The sequence below is a fragment of the Symphodus melops genome (assembly GCF_947650265.1).
Source record: "Symphodus melops genome assembly, chromosome: 6".
Lineage (NCBI taxonomy): Eukaryota > Metazoa > Chordata > Actinopteri > Labriformes > Labridae > Symphodus > Symphodus melops.
In genome coordinates this window covers 26,454,122-26,473,229 of record NC_136696.1, presented here as the reverse complement: position 1 = coordinate 26,473,229, position 19,108 = coordinate 26,454,122, and the positions used below count along the sequence as shown (strand labels likewise).

The 19,108-nt window shown below is 42.0% G+C and overlaps 2 protein-coding genes across 4 annotated transcripts in view; one reads left to right on the top strand and one right to left on the bottom strand.

Annotated features, from left to right (window-relative positions):
- Positions 1–16,573, bottom strand: part of insc (INSC spindle orientation adaptor protein) — a 49,571-nt gene extending 32,998 nt beyond the window's left edge. The window contains exons 1-2 of one of the 2 annotated variants that reach the window (XM_079345491.1): positions 16,083–16,573; positions 15,139–15,279 (exon numbers count right to left, since the gene is read on the bottom strand). The gene's annotated coding sequence lies outside the window, so the exon portion shown is untranslated. Of the gene's footprint in view, positions 1–14,411; positions 14,633–15,138; positions 15,280–16,082 lie in introns of those variants that run through there. The other variant, XM_079345492.1, reaches the window with a different exon arrangement.
- The window catches only part of akip1 (A kinase (PRKA) interacting protein 1), a 150,787-nt gene that overhangs the window by 50,665 nt on the left and 81,014 nt on the right, over positions 1–19,108 (top strand). Inside the window, exon 1 of one of the 2 annotated variants that reach the window (XM_079345499.1) lies at positions 1,738–1,748. The exons of the other annotated variant lie outside the window; for it this stretch is intronic. The gene's annotated coding sequence lies outside the window, so the exon portion shown is untranslated. Of the gene's footprint in view, positions 1–1,737; positions 1,749–19,108 lie in introns of those variants that run through there. 2 annotated transcript variants of the gene reach the window in all.

The following is a 19,108-nucleotide window of genomic DNA, read 5'->3' as shown; positions in this document are numbered from 1 at the left end:
ACCACCACTGCATTAGACCAACACATTAAACTTCCCTTTAAAACCATCCAACCTTCAAATTCACACACAGCTCTGACAACACCTGAGAATTGTCCGTTACAATTGTAAGTACAGCCAGTCCTTTCACAATAAGATTATCTCACTTTCCAAGCACGTCCAGAAATATGAATGACCTCATGAACAAACTTCATGGCCACGAGCCAAACTCCCGAGGCTATCATCACTCTATTCAACGCTGGTGCAAATAAAACTTACACCAAGGACCAAGTAAAATGTCAGGACGAAGATGTTTACAGCCTGCATACAATTACATTTTACAGCACAACAGCCAGGATAACAGTTTTAGAAGCCATAACATTAAAACTTGTTTGGCACACCGTTCGTTTTGTTCCACTGGATACTCAGCTTGAAATCGTGCCACTTGATTCGCTCAGTCGATCGTCGAGTCAAAACGTCTCAAACGACTTGTGTTGTTTTTCCACTTCTACGTTGCTGCATCTGCAAAATGAGTTTCAAAAATACACTATGTTTTTGTGTTTCTCAACTTGGGGGGGTCGGGACCCAAATGTGGGTCACGGAGCCATTTTCATTGGGTTGTTTATGTGTGCGTGGAAAAAATGTTGTGTCAAAAAGTCTGTGAAGCGTTTTTGTTTTTGTTTTGTTTCTTTGTTCTGTCACGATTTGTAACATCTGACGTCCAAACTGGACAATTTTTATTTTAACAAATGTGATTGGTTGAAAAATCAAGTTGTGATTTCTCATGAATGAGTTGGTGGTGGGTCCAGAGGATAGACCAGTTGAGAAGTACTGCTCTAGACTTTTCCACAGACACGATTTGTTGAGACGCTGATGAATATTCTTTGATTCAGATCAACTATAAAAGAAACAAACGTGCCCTGAGTAAGATGAAGCATTAGAGTTGTTGAATTGTTAGAATGAGATTACTAGTTGAGATACTGTAATCCTTAAATGACCTGCACAACACGTCACATACAGTACATGTACATTTATTTGTTATAAAATATATACTTTGAAACTCCATTCAAGGTCAACAAATTTAACTTTAGAAATCGGAGTTGCAAAAGACTTTTCAGAATAATCTGCACTGCAAACGAATGACAACTGCTGCAAACTATTTTAAAACTGAAATTGTTGTCCCTGCTCAAAAAGATAATAATAATAACAATAATAATAATAAATTTTATTTGTAACGCACCTTACATATAGAAGAAAATCTCAAGTGCAACAAGTAGCATAAAAACCATTAAAACAGTAGCACAAGTCAAACAATTAAAATCAGGCAGCGTTAAGAACCTGAGCATAAAAGAAGTGTTGTTGTTGTTTTTTTTGTTATGATCTATGAAATAAAAGAAATATAAGTCCAGTGGCTGCAGCTTCTTTCAGCCTCACCTCTGCTTGCACAGGTTTGTTCTGCTGGTTGGACAAAATAAACACAGACAGCCTCCATTATAACTCCAGATTTCTCTAATCACTCAGGTTTTCTTTACATTTGCAGAGTCGCACAAAACAAACAGCTGCAGATAAAAAAATCTTCAGTATCATAGTTAATGGCGGTTATTCAGAACAACACCTTTTCCCGCCGCAGCAGCTGTATCCTGTGTGGCTAATGATAGAAACCAGTGTCAGCATCTTGACACGTCTCAGGCTGATGGTGTCGGGGTTTCAGGAGCGTCACGGGTTAGACGGTGACACTCAGTGATGTCAGGAAGAAATGTGGAGGAGGACATGCAGGGAAGGAAGCGCCTGTCCTGTTTCCACCATCATCATTTTATGATGTAAAAAAAAAAAAATAAAGTGTTTGGGAAAGAGAAACCTTTTAAAAGAATTGGAGAGGGGACACCTGGGTGATGGATTGTGGGTAAACCTGCTAACATAAGACTGTACAAACACTCCTGTTACAATAATGGTGCTCCAAATAGATTTTTTTGAGAGCAAGATTTTGTAGCGACAAAATATTTTCTTCAACACGAGAAGTTAAAAATGGGCTCGGGTCGCTCCTGGCGATGGTGGATTTGTTAAACTTCAGCGAGATGAGTGCGGTCATTGGAGTGTTCGATACTTTAAACCACACGCCTGTCCTCATGATGTAAATGTTTAATACGTTGTTTAATAAGCTTAAATAGTTTGAAAAATGAGGTTTATATGATGCCACTCAAAATGTTTGTGTTCATTAAATAAATCCTATACATAGGAATGTCACAACTGTGCAAGACTTTTTTTTATAAAAGTAGTGATCAGTGGAGAAAGAAAAATAAAAGGATGCTCTACTTCATGCCACCCCATGCTGCAGGTGGGAGGCCCTGCAGGGTGATTGACAGGCTGCTTCTTCACATCAAAAACCTATTCATGGAAACTTGTTTATTTCATATGGCTTTTAATACCCAGCAGCATGGTGACACTTTAATCTTATTTTACTTTGCTGTGTTTCATTACTTTTATTCAACTTTTTTATTGGCTTTTTTTTTTCTTCGACTTGTTGTGAAGCACTTCTCAGTTCGCTGAAAGGATTGTTGTAAAGGGCTGTATTTACATTTTACAAAAGGAGCCAGCTGAGGTGGTTTGGGCATCGGATTGGGATGAGACCTGGAGGTGGACACCGAGCTCGCTGGAGGGATTATATATCCCGCTTTAGGATCCCCGAGGAGGATCTGGAGAACATCACTGACAACGACAACTCAGGGACCATACTTTAATTCCTCCTCTGCACAGACTTCCTCTTATTCACAACGACTTACAAACGCACAATGTTTACTGCACTACCATGGCCTCCAAACGACCTGCAAACCAGGAGAGAGAATCATGAAGAGTCCAAATACAGAGGCGAATAAACTGAAGTGAAGCAGCTCCATTATTAAAACACTGCGAGAGACTCTTGTGTGCTTTATAAAGTTTATTAACAATGTGGTCAGCGAGAGTCATCTTTCCAGTGACACTTAAGTGGGTCAATTTACCGGACCGGAGCGTTTCACTTCTGATTATTATCTGATGGAAAACAAAACGGTTTGAGCTGAGAAGATCATCTTTATAACTTTAAGGATCCATTTGAAAGACGCCGAGTTCAGCTTCTGTCTCCAGTCCTTACAAAGAACATGGTCTTTTCTTGACACTGAAATGATCCCCAAACAGCAGTTATGCTCCAATGTACTTCTGTCACTCAAAATGCTCCAATTCAACACAAGCTGGCCGGAGACTCGGATCTCACGGTGCCAGAGGGAACGTCTCACTTCGGCTAGCTTGATGTGTGTTTTTCTGAGTTTTAAAGAGTTTTGTTAAGGAAGCTCTCAGAGATGTGATAAAGTTTACTGAAATTATGTATTGCAAAATTAATCCAAATATAATTCTGTATATTCACACGTAGTCAGTGTGTACTACATTTACAAAGCTAGCACTACGCTCTGCTGCGTTACAAATACGCTGTTAGTCAACGGAGTCCGCTGTAGGTTAGCGTCCAGCTACACTGAACGTCATGACCCGGACAGGAAGTTAGACAAGAAAATACACATCCGGTGATTTTCAAAATTAAACACAACATATGGACTTGCAAGGATATTTTTCATCGTGTTTCTCAACGTGACGTCAAAACGCACCGAACGAACAACAAATCATCCTCAGAGAGAAAAAGCCGCGTGTTTCTCTGTATTCCCGTGTGATCTCGTAGTTCTCCTGTGATGTGTGTGCCGCTGCTCACGACTGGGGCGCGCTCAGTGTGTGTGAAGACATTTTTAAGTAAGTGTGCAATCAGACCTGAGTCTTGTCCTTTTGACTTTTTGTGTTCATGCACCACCCATCTTTGACTTTAGATTTCCTTCTTTTTTTAGAATTTTCTTTCTATTTTGTTCCACAAAGCCTCGACTGAAAACATGACAGAAAGCCACTCTTATCTGTGAGTACATGAAAACACTCTATAAACATATAACTAGAAACAAGGCCTGTTTGGGTTTTCTGTATGAGGCCATAATTACACTCCTTTCTCAGAATGCACCAATCTGATTGGATGAAAACTTCAAGTCCTTCCTTAACATGCTGGACGAAGTATGCAACTTCCCTTGTATGGTGAAAAAAAAAACAACACAATCTATTTGTGTCTGGAAACATTTTTGTCCTCTGGCATGATAATATGAAAGTGTCCTCAAGGGGGTTTCCAGGCAACCTGCGCTTAGGGAGATGAGATCAGACGGGGTCAAGTTGCACACACCCACACATACACACAGACCTGGAACCCCAGTCCTGGTCTGACATCAGCCCCCCTGTTGACTGTCACACTAATACAAGCGAACAGTGCGTTACGACTGATGGCAGTTACACTTCGAGGCAGCAGAAACCTCACCAGCTCCTCATTTCTCACACGCCTCAAAACCCTGAGACACTTTTTCCCCTCCACGTAAAGATGAAATTCAGCTGCATAAATAACCACACTGCTTCACCACAAAGTCTGCTAAAGTGAACAGTGTCGTCCGGGTGCTTTACAGTCAGCTGTAAAAGTAGCCGTAATTCTCTTTTTCAAGAGGAAAGAAGAAAAAAAAGATGATAGCAACAACATACCTCCTGAGACCTCACATAGCCCCACTGTCACGCCAAAAGAAATATCCAAATGCATTTTTAGCTTCTCAGCTCCATCGACGGTTAGCTGGATAAATAACGGAGGAAAAGACAAAACATCCAGCGCTAACAGAGCGCCTTCCAGAGTGGAGCTGAAAAAGGCCAAAAGGGACTGGGACTGTTTCTGTGAAGGGGATCGAGCTGGTACCTGACACCGGTGCAGCAGAACATCAGGAGCTGCTTAATAATGAATGAGGCAGCACAGAGGGACACACACACACCACACACACACACAAACACCACATGGCTAATAGGGAGTCACGCTGACATAATATGGGACAGGTTTACAGCATGGTTAGGTAAAAGTAGAGTCTATAACTATAATCAACCTGAGCAACCTGCCACATGTTTCCAACAAAGCAGTCTGTCATCACCCTGCAGCATTACACACACAGCGGGCCACAAGTGTGTTTACTGCTACTTAATACTCCGACTGATCCTGCCGAGTCTCGTAAAACTTCTTTTTTTTTGTTTCGTGGGCAACGGCTTTTAAAAAAAGGGAGACATGACGGAAGACGTGGAATAAAAAAATCTGCAACATCAGTCGCTTACGAGCCAGTGTGGTGTTCAAAATAACAGGAGTGAAGGGTGTTGTCGTGTATGATTTAACCTCTGTCCACACCCACCACTGAAACAGAAGGCGATTGGCTGGGATGCAGGCCTCGTGGCAGAGGAGAAGGGGAAAACCCAATCAGATCCAAGAAACTAAAGCGACTTTGCTCCCTCGAATCATCAGCTGAGTCATCGTGAAACCGATATCGCCAAAGAAGGAGACTCGAAGCAGGCGACAGGAGCGCACTCATTTGGATACTTGGAGGATTTCACAAACAGTCGGCTCATCCCACATCGAGTCAAAGCAAGCAACCAAAAGTGACTTCTGAACTAAAGACATATGTCCCTGAAAAGAATTGAATAGTTTCCCCCTTGGAGCACCTCATAGCTAAACATCATCAGAGTGTTTGTGCAGTGAAATGACCAATGATATCACAGCACCAGTGGAGCTGAGTGCATTGACTCAATGAAGAGTAATGAGTATTGCACAGGAACAATTTGGAGAGTCTCATCCCCCCTCGTCACCACGGACGTGACAGTGTGATGGTTAGAAATAACTTGAGATGTTAAAAATTGTTGCAGTATTTTTGTGGTGTTTTTTTCTCTATAACTATAATTAGTTTATTCTAATGTTATTGTAGTTGTCGGAAGACACCAGCAGGGGGAGCAACCGTTACCGAGTGACACATGACGCTACGCTTCACCTCACCACTTAATACATAAGTGAGTTGAGGAACGCATGGACGTGTCGTGTCTAATTCTTTGTACTTAAATACCCCTGTTTCAGGTTTGTGTGTCTTATCCTGATTTAGATTGAGATGAATATTCCCACCGGAAGTTATTTCTCTTGGAAAAGTATCTTTTTCTGTGAAGTTTTCAGTAAAATGAAAGATAACAAGTTAAGCTAACAGTTGAGCGTCTAAAATGCACAGTTGTGTGTGGCACCGTGTTGAAGCGTTAAACCTTTGTTGTAGGATTGTATTCGTGTATTGGTTTGTGGTCGCCTGTATGTGTGCATATGTTGTCACCACTTAAAACATAAGTGAGTTGAGGAACGCATGGACGTGTCGTGTCAAATTCTTTTTACTCAAATACTCCTGTTTCAGGGCTTTACAACAGCTCCGGCCTCGAGACCAAAGACATGGTGGTGACTTTCTCCAATAAGCAGAGGAAACACCATGATCCACGGGAAGCCTGTCGAAGGATCCGAGGAGTACAGATACCTGGGTACCATCTTTGACAGCCTGCTGAAAGTCTCCTCCGACTCAGAGGAGATTCTCAGGAAATGTCAGCAACGGAAATACCTGCTAGAACATCCTCCTGACTTTTTACTACTGCTTCATCAAGAGCATCATTACGTTCTCCGTAACCTGCTGGTTCTACTCCACCAACCTCCAGAACAGAAACCGCCTGCAGAGCACGGTCTGCTCTAAGATCATCAGACTGTAAGAACTCGGTCTAACTCACACGCTCTCTCTCTCTCTCTCTCTCTCTCTCTCTAGGCGGCGTGCTTCCACAACGGCCTGTCACAATGTGAATTCACAGACGGTGGCGGCTGCAGAATCAGTATAGAGGTACAAAGACTTCATGTCTGTGGAGCTTTGTTACGACCCTGTCTTTGTGTCACCCCCACTAAATGTGCGAGTCAGAGAACATACATTCACTATAAAGCCGACTTCAGCTTCTAAACTTACCAGCCAATGAAAACTGATGAAGATGGGTTAAAATATATATATATATATATATATATATATATATATATTTATTTTCAACTCAACATCTCAGTACATCTGTACATGTGATCATCAAGGAGCATGTCAACTCCTGATTCTCAATAAATCAGCCCTCAGCTTCTCTGATGACAAACACAAAAGTTAAAACGTTGGTAACCTGGTGAGTGTAAATCCGTTCTCCAGCCGCCTGGCTATCAAGCTCATCTGCATGCTGAAAAAGTGTCCTATTGTCTAAAATCATACAACCAATATTTGCTGTTATGAGATTGTGCAGCAATGTTTCTTCATTTGTTTTGATGTGTATTTGAAAGAGAAGAGTGAAATTATCTCACATTTATTTAATTTTCTGCAAAATGTTGTCCTTTAATTTGCCACTAATACCTCACCGCCACTTTTGTCTCAACACTCTCATACATTTGGGATACAAACAAACCGGATCAAGGAACCACATCTTTGGAAACACCAGCATTGTCCTTCATGTTGTGTCCAAAGTTTTGAAGTCTGTGATAAATTCTTGAAAAGTCTGTGTGATCAGCCTCCAGGTCGGACTTCAGGCACGTGGCCAAAGCAATCCTTTGAAGCAGGTTCCCGACAGCGGCAGGAGCTCTCAACCCTCTGCATCATTGCCTGATCCTCTCATGTCAATCACGCTGAGGATGACCTCACTGGCATTAATGTCAAGCAGCTCCTTCAGTTAGATGGAGTGCTTTGGAAATGGCATTGGCCCAGTTACGGCCCACCTTTACATGTCAGGGAGAGCAGGCGACTACAAAACATCTCAGTCAAGCAGGATCCATACGCTCGATTTATAGCCCGCCGTCTGTCTGTCCATCTCCGCCCACAGGCACCTACGATGTAAATTCATGATGTCATATTCAGCAGCCGGGTCATAAATAAAGCCTGGGAGGATCCTTGGTTAAGACACAAGGTTTTGGTTTGAGAGTGACCTGAAATTTGGGGCCACACACAAAATGGCTGAGAGAAAGGAAGAGGAGGACGTAACAGCAGCCGTTCTTTAGGAGTCGACTGTACAGCTGTTTGACATTAGGAGATGGGAGTAAATTAGGTGGGCTGGGCGTGTGCTTGCATGTGTGTGTGTGTGTGTGTGTGTGTGTGTGCGGGGTTTAGAGAGGAAGAGTAAGAATCAGGGCTGGAGGATAGGTTCACTGCCCAGATCTAAGCAGAGGAACACAGAGCACCGCTTCAGGGCAGGGTGGAAAGTTTCAAGGCGTTTTCCTTTCGACTGTTATTCCACCACACAGCTCAAGGCACATGCAGGGTAAATGGGACACACATGGGGTCAATGTGATAAGTAAATATCAGCTGCAGAAATCGTAAAGGTATGCAAAAAAAAAAGAAAAGCTCCATGTGTGCCCACTGAGCACACGTGGCACTTCAAACGCACATTTCAGCGCTATTTTCTCCACTTTGGGCACCGAAAGTAAACACGTGTTTGAGCTTTCTGGGTAATTTGGATCAGGAAAACAGTCTGCTATGTCTCATTTCTAAAACACAGAATATTCTGAGAGATTAAAACAACAAAAAAAGATATGCAGCATTTAGAGTGTGTAAAAGCTTGAATAATCGTTGCTATTGAACCACAGTGTTACAAACCATTTGAGTCATAAGGACTCATGAACCTCGCAGGTAGAGTGGAGCTTAAAGTCAAACTGGAAAGTTGTGACTCAAATTGTCAGGGAAAAGTTAGATTAAATTAAAAATATTGACATTTGGCATCAGCGTCGGAGTTATTGTATCAAGATGATGATATTGTCCGGTCTAAAAGGCAAACTTTATTTCATAGTATGGCCGGTCCTGCGATTTATTTCAAAATAGAGGCTACGTGCAAACTGACGGAATAAACATTATCGTGCACAGCTGCAGAAGAAGACACTTCCTCTTCCTCCAGAGTTGTTCAGAAGAGACAGTGAAGGTGAAGTGTTAAATGGATTCAGTAATGTGGAATGAGCTCGGTGGACTCGCTGGCTTGTTGTGTTTATTAGGCCTGTTGTTGTTGTTGTTGTTGTTTATTCTGATGTGTAGCTGAATAACTGTGAATGTGTTACGTTAACATACCGGACTCCTACTTAGCCTGTTGTTCTGTGTGCTATTGTGTAGTTCAATAACTTGCCTTTCTAAATTACATGTCTTTTCTTGGTCTTAGATTTTATCAACTAAAACTCAAAATAAATGGGATTTATAGTCCGGTGTGATTTATGTGATTTTCCTCTTCATGACACATTTTTTGACTGATGTGACTTATGCTCCGGAAATAAAACAGTACTGCCTAATTAAAGTTTTCCTGTTTAAGACTTGGTTGTCTGTTCATGGTAATGTAAAATGTTCTTCAATGGTAAGAGTTGAAGAAACCAACCTGCATGGTACATTTGTAAGTAACACGTTGGACATTAAAATGAAGATTTCCTTCACACTCAAAACTTCCCTTTATCGACCAAAGTAGGCTACTGAAGCCTCCATCTCCCCCCGTGATCTCCCCTGTGCAGCATAACGAGGACCGCTGAGTAAATACAGTAGGTATCTAAGACAGAGAAGACGGATAAATGGACTGCCCTCCCTCCAATTAGAGGATGGAGATGAGAAGAAAAGGAGACAGCAGAGAAAAAGAGGTCAGCGCAAAAAGAACTGCGGGCTGACGCTCCATTCCAACCAGTCTCATATTGATTTATCCCCAAGCGGTGGGCCCCGGAGTGGCTGCCATATTGGGTCCACCTCCGCAAAAATTTATACCTGCACTCTCCTAATTGAGAGCCACCACTGAGTCATGAACGCCGTGGCGGTGATGTGTCAAGAGTGGCTGAAGCAGCGTCAAAGAGGCACACGTGACGCACGTTCGACATCCGTGTTTTGTGAAGTAAGGAATATTAAAGTGTGAAGATCGAAATATTGATCTTTCACAATGAAGGTTTGCGTCATCACTTTGGTGCAATAAATATTAGTGTTCATTCTTTGGATAAATCATCATTTTGGAGGTTTTGGAACATGCATATATATATTTCTTTTAACAATTTCCAGTCAGCTGTTTTTAATCACAGTTGTTTTGAAGACGTAAAAAAACTTCCTCCAACTTTGATTAATGTTCCAGACGGGCAGCTGGCTCCATGCAGAGGGTGTTGTTGTCTGTTCCCCACCAAGATCAAAGGTCAGCAGCTCAAAGGTTGCAAGCAGAGAGTCGTGGTGTTTCTAAAGCCATGTAAGTGTGAAATGTATGACTGCAGGTTGTAAAGCAGCTTTGAATGGTTTCATGACCGGGGATCACTACGATGAAGGGAGGAGAAAGAGTCCACGCTGCCTTGTTCAGAAACATTCTGATGAATATTTGGTGTCTTGAGCTTTTCAAGGTACTTTTGCAAGTACAATATTTCAAAACTAGAAAAAAAGCTGTGTGCAGAAATTACAATTCTTCGGCATCTGAATCAGAACATGCATCGTAAAGGTCAATTGTGTTTGAGAAAATAGCTTATGGGGAACCCCGGCCATGACTCAAAGCAGGCCACACAGAGACAGAGAAGAGAGCTGAAAAACAATCAGGGGGAAAAAGACAGAAACCTCAGCCAGAAGAAAAAAACATTTTCGACCAATGACGGACACTCGGCGCCAACCAGCTACAAGTGTGGGATCTCATCGACCCATGAAAGTGAACTTGTTCTTTATCTGAGCATGAAGACAATAGCTTGAAAACACAGAACTTTGGCCTTGACCTCTGTGAAAGGAGACGTGTGGGGAAAAGTGCAGCTTCATGATTTCAACTTTAGCTGTGGTCACAAAGTTCAGTCACACCCTTAAGTGTCTGAAACAATGAGTGTGTGGGTGAGATTGAGACTGATCTTCTACTGTGGAAACCCTGAGATGCCCCCGCCTGCCTGTGGACATAAAACCTAATTAAACAGTGTGACAGCACAGCAAGGGCCACACCTGTTTGTGCGGTTCATATAAACCGAGGCACCACGCCCTCCTCAGCTGTGGACCAGGCGGGTGAACGGAGAAGAGACGAGCTGTGCCTCAACCGGTCATATATTATGAGACAGAAGTGCTGAACACATGTTTACAGGAAGTGTTTGTCCTAGTTTGTCATCTGCTGATGCTAAATGAGCCATTAAAACCAGTTTGAAGCACAGAGTCCTTTTGCTATGACTTATTAAGCTGATGCTAAGCTTTCATTTGCGTTTAGGAGTCTCAAACCCATCAATTAAATTCCCTACGTTTGCAAAGCTTTTACCAAAATGCCACCATTGACTTTGTAAGTAATGCATAAGGCTTGTCAGTGTTTAGGTGGAAAGAACTGAGCAAGATGTGGATGACATTTAAGCTACGTCTTAGTGATTTGTTTTATTCCTGATAACGTTGCACTGCTCCTTAAATGATTAATAGAAAGCCTCATTGTTAAATCTGTGACCTCTTTAAAATGTTCCACAGAAATTTGACAAGTTGGAGTGCAACCCTGCAGACTGTGATTAAATGAAAAGACAGTTTTTACTAATTACACTTTGATGCTAACGTCACAATGCTAACATGCTTTAAATCAGTGGTTCTCAAATGGTGGGACAGGACCCAGAGGTGGGTCTTTTAATATGTTTTATATGGACTTTATTTAGATCAGAAAATATAACGTGTTTCTCTAACTTTCAAATTTCACTGCCAAATCTCCATAGAGCAACTTTAAGGTAATTTAAATTGCATTAGATTTGACTAAAGAGGGTGCTTTATGAAAAGTGTAGTCCTAAAAGTTCAATAAATATGTGACCCGGATTTATTTAAAATCCACCTAGTAGTCAAGACATTAAGATGAATGTCACAAATACGTCATGGTAGAAAGATCAGCTGCGATCAGGAGGATTCCTCCTCTGAGGATCATGAATGTCTGAATATAGAGAACTGCTGGTCCTGTGATTGAATGGCTCAAAGTTTGCATTTAGGGCTTTCTGCAGCAAAGCTTACTTGACAACTCCCCTTGTCCTGAACTGTGAGTGTCTCACTACATCAGAAATCCCACATCATGCCAATTTTCACCTTTCATGTTGTCAGTCTGTGAAACCTATGAAGTCACTTTTTATGTTTTGCAGCTCATAAAACTCCTGATTTGTCTTAAACTGGCGCCCATAAAAGCCCTCTCCTTCTGATTGGCCGGCTCTCTGGAAGACTTTCGGGTTGGAGCAGAACGCTGCAGGGCTGCCATCCCGTGCTGGAAGAAGAGAGCCGATGTGACAGATTTTAACAGCCTACGTACCGTCGAGGCTTCAAACTGTCTCATGAAATTTTCTTCATTCATATCGAGAAACTTCCTCAGACCAAGCTGTTTAGCGCCCTCTACAGACTGATCTTGGCATTACTCCATCATGCCTCATGATCTGAATCTTTGCCAACGTTTAGTTTGGGCATCCAGCACTGAAACACTATATGTGAGTTTTTAAAATGGCATAAAAGTCAACTTGTTTAGTTTTAGGAAAATATAGATGATTTGGGTTGTTGTGTTCAGTAAACATTTCCAGTCGTGTACTGTGAGTGAAAAGTTGTTTGACGTGTCTGCCAATCACCGTACAACAAAGTGGGACAAAGACGACAGAACGAAAATTGTTAGTCCATCAAACATGCCAGTATGTCCTAAAATAATTCACTTACAGAAACAGGAAGACATTCATATATATATATATATATATATATATATATATATAGCTCACTCCTCAGCTCCATGTGGTTGTTGTTCGTCATAATTACATAGAAACATGATGCAAACAGCCACAAAAAATCTGCTGCTGCTGGTAGCATCTTTGCAATAATTCCAATTCATGACTTTAAAAAAAATTTGTTTACGTCTGTGAGTGACGGTTCAGGGCTCGACGTCTGACTGATGTACACTAATGCTGGGCAGGAGGAGCATGACGGGAGGTGAAATGGTTAAAAAAATAAAATAAAATCAAACCCAGAGACTACTGCTGCATCCATAAAATCAAATACTCACCAACATTTATGGACTTCGGTCAAAGTTTGCCAAAATGGTATATTTGGACAAACATAATGACACTCCTCTCTTGTAATCTCTAATTGTCTCTTTCTCTCTCTCTCTCTCTCTCTCTCACACACACACACACACACACACACACACAGTCCTTTCTTAACCACATCACACACGCACAGACATAGAAGCCTGTAGTGCTGACATGCGGTGGCTGTGTCCTCAGACTCACTGTAATCTTTGTTAGTTTCCATCATCTCAGCCTCTATCACTCCCACACAAATCAGCTCCTGCGTGACTCAGTGAACAATAACTTAAAAGACTGTGCGTTACTCGAGACGTGAATACAGCAGAAATCAAGTTTATAGTCATGTAATGTCTCTCTGAGTCACGACTGTTTACAAGGAGGGAGAAGCTCGAGTCCCGCCAGCTGTATTGTTGTGAGAGCTGTGTTTACATCATGTTTAAATGGGCGGGACGGCCTTGTGTGTAAAGCTGTTTTAGTCAAGGACGAGCGATAAGAAGAATAACATCAGTTTATGTGCAACATGAAGCTACATGTTAACTAAAGTGTGTGAACATTAGCCGGCTAACACAGCAACGCAGACCGAGGACTAGCTTGCGCGTCATGCTCCTTAATAATGGTGCGATCCATCTGATGACTCCTTTGTGTGAAGGTGAGCGGAGTGAGAGGGGTGTGGAGGTGTGTCGCTGAGCAGAAGTTTGTGTTGGTTTCATGCTGGAGCTCAAGAGGGCGACATCTACTGGATCAAAAAGGTCCCACACGTACTCCACTGAACTGTAACCTTAAAGGATCCCTCGTAGCTATCGCCGTAGCATCAATTAGCCGGTGGATGTTCCCTCAAAAGGTCACAATCAGTTCAAACCACTCATGCTTGAAGAAAATAGTTGATGAGTTCTTTACTTGCATATTACACAAACGTCGAGCCATGTTGTGTCTGTGACTTTAATGAGCACAAATGACTCAGAACGAGTGCTTTTGTCGTAGCTGAAATAACCTGCTTTCTCTGTGTTGATGTTTATTAAGATGAATATGAGCAGGCGTCACGTTCCAGCGCAGCTTTACTGATAATCGCAGCATCTTTTAGTTCTATAGGAACAGAAAGCAGTTTTTGTTCTGACTGCTAAACGTCACTCAGCTTCAACTTTGATCCTGACTTAGAAAAGAAAATGTGGACGTTCGTCAAGAATACTTTTAGGAGAAAAAGTGTTGTCGACATCGGTTAAACTGTGACACTTTCATAAAACAGGAGATACGAAGTGCTGCAGGCACCTTGCACCATGTGACAACTGCATTGCATCTTGCAAAAAACAAATCCTCTACTGTCTATCAGCTCATAAATAAACTAGCAGGGATTTCCTAGTATGAAGTTTTCCATTTAAACCGGGACGTTTAAGATGCACACTCGGTCATGTTTAAGTCATTTAAAAGGCTTTGAATCTAAGTTGAAGTTTAGTTCATAAAAGGACTCAAAGCATCACTGGAATGAGTCTGAACTGGTTGCTAAACTTACCCATTCTCTTGGCCAGCGACTGAAGATTAAGTGTTCCCAGGAGGGTTCATAGTTACAGCTCGTGGTTCCTTTCTTGTTCTCTCCAAACCGTCTCTCTCTCTCTCTCTCTCTCTTTCCCTTCTTTCACTCGCTCTAACTGTGTCTCTGTGTCGCTCTGTCTTGGAGCCCAGCTGGGGCCGACCGGCACCAAACTCTGCTGCAGAAGCACTGCTCAGAGTCTAAACGTGACTGGCCTTAAAGGGTTTTCTTGGGGTAGTAAAAAAAAAAAAAAAAAAAAAAAAAAAAATCCCCACATCCCACTGTCAGTCAAGCAGCCGAGCATAGTTTCAGCTGGGCCGCCATCCAAACAGACATGAAACTATTCTATTTCGGTCTGCCATATGAGCGGTGGTGCTGCTCGGAGGAGGGGTTGGGGGGTAGAAAGATTCTGTGGTGCAGTAATTGCAGAGTGACCAGCTCTGGTGAGATGTAATTGCAGACCTCATCAGATGAAGAGAAACTGCCAACAAGACAAGGTAAAGGACTTTCAAATAAGACTTTTAGAAAAGAAGAAACAACACAGACCACATAAATTAATGGGGGGGAGCTGGGATCCAGATGTGGCAGCAAAGGGAGGGAGGGGAGGAGAAGAAAAGAGAGAGAGGGAGAGAGAGGGAGGGACAGATGAACGAACTTGCAATGGCAGCAGAATGAAATCCTGTTTCTGACACAGTGAAAGGGTGTTTACCTTCCCAGGAACAGTCGCACACGGAGGAAAGGGGGTTTGGGGAAGGTGAGAGGATGTCGGGCCGGCCTTATGTTGTTTCTGGACCTTAACCACGATTTCTCTCAGGGTGTCTGGTTTCACATCGGCCCTGGAAACGACTCCCTTATGGAAAAAATTGGGAGCTTTAAAAATGAGGAAGGAAAATGAAAATATAAACGACAGTCGGCTGGTTCCCATTAAGAGCCGAAGCTCAGCTGGACTGAATCGATGCCGTTCATCCAGTTACGTATTCTTGAGTGAATAATTAACACATGATTATGGGGAATGGGCGGCTCCACGCACACACTCCAATGTGCACATAAGGATCTACACTGTATATGGTTAGCGAATATTAGTTTTAGCTTGATTCAGAATGTAAACAGCTAATTTCCTCAAAAATGTTACCTCATTTCCTCGTAAGATGACTCATCCAAATTCAAAAAGGTACTTTTCTAAAACAGACCCCCGTTAGTTGAAGAACAAAATCTGTGACCTTTTTTTATTCAGCTAACCAGATAAAAGCCGTATACAGATTAAAATCCTACTGGGAGTGACTGAAGGAAAAACTTAATGTAAATATTTAAGATTTGTTAGATTTCCGAAAAGCAGCGACACCGCAGCGTGGCGTTAAAGTATTCGAGCCTCCAACACTGATCGAGATTTCAGAGTTGTGTGGACGCCATGTTAATGTGCCAAATGGAAAATACACCCTGACATACTGGCCTTGTCCCAACTCCATGTTTAAACAGTAGAAACTACAAACTGACTACAAGCCTGACAGTTAGCATTAGCACCATACTCACAAACATTTCTGATCTAAGCAACGTTGATTAAAGGGGCTGTATGTAACAGTGACACCGCAGGCCGCGAGGCTAACTGCACTAGCTGTCACGGATCATGTTGCAGGTTAAAAAAACAAAACTCACTCAATTAATGAATCCAAAACGTCCATAAAAAGCCATGAAGAGAAAACTGAAGTAAGTCCAGGAGCAGAGGGAGACAAACGACAGATTACAGACAACAGACTACCAATGACAATGAAGTGACACAGAGGGGAAGGAACACAGAGATTAAATAGACAAGGGGTAATCAGACACAGGTGAGGCTAATCAAGGTAATCACAACAGGAGGGAAACAGAGAGGCAGCTGAAAACTACAAAGTAAAACATGGGACACTGAAGAAACAGGGAGAAGACTTTACAAAATAAAACTGGAAACACTGAAGACTAAACAAGTAAAAACAACAACAGACTAGGAAACATGAAAACTAAAACAAGATGAAATACAGAACTCAAGCAGACAACAACCAGCGACCTGTTGCTCGCCCCCGCTGGCGTGTTTGTACGTACACCAGCGAGCATCTTCATTGGCCGCGAAATTCACATGGTTTAGAGGAATTATCCTACCTTTCCTTACTTTTTTATTCGAGATCATTTTCACCTGACGCAGCTCAGATTCTAGTTTGGCTCGACGGGCTTCTACAGGTAAACGTTTTTTTTTTGGTTTCTTGCGCTTTAATGGAGTCTGTAAAGGAGTCTGTGTTGTGCTCGAGGCCGGCCATTAATTTGTAGTAACAGATTCCATCTCAGCTTTTATTCTCCATCCGGTCAAGAACGTGCACAGAGCGTCACTTCCTGCAGCTTTCGGGGGAAAATTGAACCCGGATTCCTGAAAAAATAAAGAGTTATACAGTTAGCACAGATAGACATCAGTTAGCCGTCTCTTATGATTGGGTGAAAAAACATGATTTCATTATGTGTGAAAGTTACATCTAGCCCCTTTAAGCACCAGATTAGCTTTAAATAATTCACTTCCACAGCTACGTCTTAATTCAAACATTATCTGACCACATATAATACGTTGAACAGGAAAGCTACCTTCCTTTTTACGTCACTTTATTGGCTGACTGACTTTCTGAAAGCATGACAGGGTGGTTGAGTGAGCTCCTGTCACACTTTAAAGTTAAGATGCGTCTGAATTCAGACCGCACAACTCAATTGGACGTCACACAAAGTATGACGGGTATGAAAGTTAGAGGTTATGGATACAGTACGGGACGTTTTAATTTCCTTCCTGGTAGACACACTCAGCTAAATATTTCTTTGACATGCAGATTCGTCTTGGCCAAAAGGCATTTTGGTAGCATTTGATTCCTTAGCTGCATATTGTGGTGCCGATTAATTTCCCCACCAGTGGACGGAGTTTTCAGAGTATGACGCATTTTGCTCTGTCTCTTTCCCCAGAAAGCGTTTTATAAAAGCAGCATCTTTCAAAGCCTCAGGTTTTGGAAATTGGTTTGTGGTGAAGATTTCTGGGAACTGGACTCGCGGCACCATCTTCCCTCGGAGGATGGGGGCTTGCTTTCTCGGTTTCTCTTCTACTAACCATCTAATTTCCAACTGGAAGGGCCCCATTCAAAGCAGCTGTGTGCCATTAGGACCGCTATTCTCATTGGCATAGTGGGATTGTTAGATTACTGCTGAGAAAGACGCTTCAAACCCCCCCAAAAAAAACGACCCACAAATCGACCCTCCCGTCCCCCTCAAGTTTCAGAATAGGGAGAAAGGGGGGGGGTTATGACTTTCCTCTTTAGTCATGCAGGAAAATTTTCCATGTGGAGTTTAGCTCTGACTTCAGCAGACAGATAGTAAGACAGAGCGGGTGCATGAGTGGAAAGACTGTAAAAACGACTGACAGATGAGGGTTTAAAAGCTTGAGCGAGGAAAGAGCATAAATCCCCTTTTCTGTTTTTACTTCTATACCATAAGTACACATATTTTTCATGCACGTTCTCTCATAGATCATCAGAAACTAATCATTTAAGTGCCTCTTTTATAAACACAGCATGTCCAGAGCCTGCTTCATTTCTTGTATTCCCTCCAAACGAAGCAAGATGTGTCACAAAAATTCATCTTTTCTCTCCGTCCTGACAGCTCTTTGTGTGCTTGGCTGTGAGATGCAAACTGTGACAAATATCCTGCATTTGCTCTGGCGCACACTTGGCATCCATCCGTGCAACCAAACAGCATCGGCTGTATCGTGTTTTTCAATTTCACCCTTATTGAATGGGCTCATTATCCCCTCCATTTCCAAACTTGCATCGCCTTATTTGTCATCCAAAAACTGCAGCAGGGCCTTTATTTATCCTCTCTTTAAGTTTTTTTTTTTTTTTTAGCCTGTCTGTGATTTTTCTGGAAACACTGCACCTTAAATACTTCACTAAGCACAAGCAGCACTTACAGGGACTGTTATTGATGGCATGTACAGCTGTAATTATGTACTTGCATGATATCTATCTGGCCCAGTGTGTGCAATTAACAACTCTAATACAGAATAAATCATCCATTACTGTTTCAGACATTAAACATATTAAGTTGCATGCTCATTTCCTTACTATTATTCCTCTTTCTCTCTTTTTTTGTTTTACTTTTAGTCATTAGTCCCCAAAACTGGAAACCCTGTTTCATCCATTAGCCGAAAGGATCCTGCCAAGAAAAACCCTTATTAAGTATTTGAAAGAAAATAGAACAACTTTCCATGTTTAAATGTTGCTCCAAAGTTCAGTCTGACCTTCATCTATTTTTTATTCTTTGAGGTTTATGGATTTCTCTGCCACCTTCTCATGAGTAATTGTTCATTCATTGAGCCCATTAAAACCACACATCCTTGTTATGAGGTGCTGGGTCATTGACATCAGTGATACACCTACAGAAGTCATTAACAGGTCATTGTTGTCTGCACAGCCTCCAAACATGACGTCATATCCAGACATATAAAGACAGTTTCTTTAATCATTGTTTTCCCTTTCTCTGGATTGTGTTCCTCGTTTGTGGTCGTACCTTTAAATAAACCTCTCTGGGCCTCAGAGTTCTTGTTTATTACAGATGAAGACTTTATGTGGTTGCTTTCTGACCTGTGAGATTCTGCAGAGCGCCGGTGAAACTTTTGTCAA